The sequence below is a fragment of the Sus scrofa genome, chromosome 3 (genome assembly GCF_054392235.1).
Source record: "Sus scrofa isolate SSC_HxYL_T2T_F1_AM1 chromosome 3, Sscrofa_HxYL_maternal_Yorkshire_Landrace_v2.0, whole genome shotgun sequence".
Classification (NCBI taxonomy): domain Eukaryota; kingdom Metazoa; phylum Chordata; class Mammalia; order Artiodactyla; family Suidae; genus Sus; species Sus scrofa.
In genome coordinates, this window is record NC_139385.1 from 43,739,884 (window position 1) to 43,743,449 (window position 3,566).

Here is a 3,566-nt window from a genome sequence, read left to right on the forward strand (position 1 = left end):
TGTCTGCCAGTGCCGACCTGGAACGCGGAGACAGAGTTTGGGGCAAAGGAGAAAAAATAGTATTGCTTTGCCAAGCAAAGGAGGGTCAGAGCAGGCTCATGCCGTAAAGACTGTACCCCTATTAGAAGTGTGAGGAGTTTTATAGTAAAAAGGAGAAAAACAGGTTTTCAGATAGGAATCAGGATTGGGACAAACATGCATTCATTCTTCTTTCTTTGGGGACATCTTAATCATCAAAGCTGGAGTCAAGAGAGACCTCCACAGGACCATGCCGGGGATCTTCTGGGTTCTTGCCTAGAATAACAGTACTTGCGAAAAGGGCATATGGATCAGAGATGAGAACAAACTAGGAAAAGTCCTGAAAAACATCACGTGCTAAACATCTTTAACCCACAGGCAAGTGTGCTCAGGGTGCCTGATCTTTAGTTTATGGGTGACTGTGTTTAGGGTGCCATTAAGCCAGGGAGAAGAACAAGGAAGGACTCTAAGCTGTTCAGTTTCAAAGTACTCATTTCTAAAAGAAGCATAAGGAATCTAACTTTTCTCTTCGGCATATAAGATGCCTATATTATTATGTGCATCCCTTGAGAGGGAACCAGGGTCCTGCCCCGAGGCCATTACTGTTGTTTCTGGACTGTTCCTCCCTGGTCTCTGCATCCCCTTCCTTCCCTGATCAGCACCAGTCTGCCCCTGCCCCTTGGAACTCAGGGGAGGTCATGGAGGCTGAAGGAGGCCCATTTCCTAAGAACAAGAAATGGGGGATACAGAAAGGCTTTTGTGCCCAGGAACCCCACAGGGCCGTGTTTGGTTTCAAAACGACAACTTACTCATCTTTTCTCTTATTTCCAACCCCCTTACCCACATCCCAGACCACCCTGCTTCTTTTGCCTGTAAACAGGGGTGGGGAGGCTCATCTAAGATTTGTCCTTTGGGAGTTCCCGTTGTGCTGCAGTGGAAACAAATCTGACTAGCATTCATGAGGACGCAGGTGTGATCCCTGGCCTCGCTCAGTGGGTTAAGGATCCAGTGTTGCCATGAACTGTGGTGTAGGTCGCAGACGTGGCTCGGATCCCACATTGCAGTGGCTGCGGTGTAGGCTGGCAGCTACATCTCCAATTCAACCTCTAGCCTGGGAATCTCCATATACTACAGTGTGACCCTAAAAACAAAAACAAACAAACAAAAAATTTGTTTTTTGGCCTCCCCTTGACCTCCCTTGTTAATGGCAGGCAGCAGCTGCTGAGTGGGACACTGATCTCCCTGCCTCCCCCTTTCTGCTCGCTGCTAGTGCCAGGGCTCGCCAGCATGTCCATGGTGCTACCCAATCACTGGCAGACTGCTGGCTCCCCCCCACGGGGCGGGGGAGGTCAATCAGTGTGGCAGCAGGTACATTCAGCAGACCAGCTCCCTCACCCTAGAACCCCTCACCATCAACCCATACCCTCCTACCAATTATACTTTTGGTACAAAAGAGCCCCTCTATGAGAAGGTCAGCTCTGTTGCCACCAGATTTCAGTACATAAGGGAGGAATTTGATTACACTGGCATGAGGAGGACTGTAGAAGCGGTGTTGATTGCCCATGAGCACCGGCTACCCCATGCGTTACTGCTACAGCTGGGAACAACTTTCTTCAAATAACCTGGTGGTGAGCTTAACCCAGGAGAAGATGAAGGGCTAAGACGCTTAATGACAGAGATACTGGGTCGTCAAGAAGGAGTCCTGCAAGACTGGGTCACTGATGATTGCATTGGTAACGGGTGGAGACCAAATTCTGAACCTCCTCGGTGTCCATATATTCCTGCACACATTACAAAACCTAAGCAACACAAGACGTTGTTTTTGGTTCAGTTTCAAGAGAAAGCCTTATTTGCTGTCCCTAAAAATTACAAGCTAGTAGCTACACCACTGTTTGAACTGTATGACAATGCACCCAGATATGGACCTATCATTTCTAGTCTCCCTCAGCTTTTGAGCAGTTTCAATTTTTCTATTTTTTATATTTTTACTTTTTTCTTTTGCTTTTTGGAGTTGCACCCATGGCACATGAAGTTTCCCAGGCTTGGGGTCGAATCAGAGCTGCAGCTGCCAGCCTACACCACAACCACAGCAACTCGGGATCAGAGCCGCATCTGTGACCTACCCCACAGCTCACTGCAACGCCAGATCATTAACCCACTGAGCAAGGCCAGGGATCGAACCCACATCACTGAGCCACAACGGGAACTCCTGAGCAGGCTCAGTTTTATAAACAAACTGAATTCCTACACAGCGGAGAAGTAAGAGACGCCATCTTTGTGAGCAAGCTATACGCAGTATAGAATAAACATGCTAGTAAAGTAGTTTTGGTTTTATCTCTTTGCCAATCCCTAAATTGCCACCTACTTTCTGTTGTTTGAATAGTAAAGTTCATATGAAAAACTGAGATTGTGGTATAAGCAAATGTGATTATGTTTAATTTACTTTTGGTTCTACTCGTTACTTTTTTATACAACATTAAAGAAAGTGGAATTAAAAAAAAAAAAAAAGATTTGTTTTTTCCGTCTCCTTGAACAGCTGCCTTGTGAATAAACCCTTTCTGCAAACCTCATCTCAGTATTTGCCCTGCTGCACGTCTGGCAAACAAACCTGGCTGGATAACAAGGTGACCGCTGGCTGACCCCAAACTGACCCCAAAAGGCTCCCCGCCCCCCTCAGTATGTACTTCTGCCCACGGTTCCCACGGTCCAAGCTCTTTCAAGAACTTGAGGGAGCAGCCTGGAGGGAGCAACCAGCCGTGGAAACCCCTGGACGGCCAGTGACGGGGCCCCGTGAAGGCCTCGATTCAAGCTGCTAAGATTCTGGCGGGAGGGTACTATCGGCCTCGCGGCCAAGACAAGCCTGGCAAGCGAGCTCCCTCGCTTATTAAAACTTCCACCTACCACCTGGAGGGGCCTGCGGCTTAGTCTCTCCTCGCCCTCCGTGTAAGGGGCGGGCTGCGAACCAACACCTTCACCCCAGCACCCTTCCTAGGAGAGAAAGGGCAGCCGCGGTCCACAGAGCTGAGAGATACATGCTCCCGAGTGGGTTTGAGGACGCAGCCCCAGAGGGACAGCGCAGGGCTGGGAAAAGGCCCACGGGGCGACGGTCTGCCCTTAGGGCCCTGCCAAAAAGACCCTTGAGAAGGTGCGGGAACGACGAGAATGATTACCTGGCCCATGGCCTGACTGGACGCTCCCAGGGAACCCTCGCTGCCCCACCCGACCGAACTTGGCGCCAAACGGTAACTCCGCCCCCACCGAAGCTCTGGCCCCGCCCCCTCCCGCCCCTGGCCCCACATCCCACATCCCCAAGTCCCGCCTCCTAGGGCCCCGCCACGCCTGGCCCGCCCCCGGCCCCACCTCCGCACGCACGACCTGCCGCCTCCTGAACCCTGGCCCCGCCCTAAGCCCCTCCTCCTGGGCTCTGCGCCCCGCCTCGACACTCCCAAGACCCGCCTCCCAGGGCACGAGCAGCGCCTGGCCCCGCCCCTGCCTGCGTATGGCCTCGGGCCGCCTCCAGGCTCCGCCCTGCTCCCGCCCCGTCTCCC

At 52.0% G+C, this 3,566-nt stretch overlaps 1 pseudogene; it reads left to right on the plus strand.

The window, feature by feature from the left end:
• The first annotated feature begins 268 nt into the window (after nucleotides 1-268).
• LOC100524367 (cleavage and polyadenylation specificity factor subunit 5-like) lies at nucleotides 269-3,407 on the plus strand (annotated as a pseudogene).
• Nucleotides 3,408-3,566: the final 159 nt, after the last annotated feature.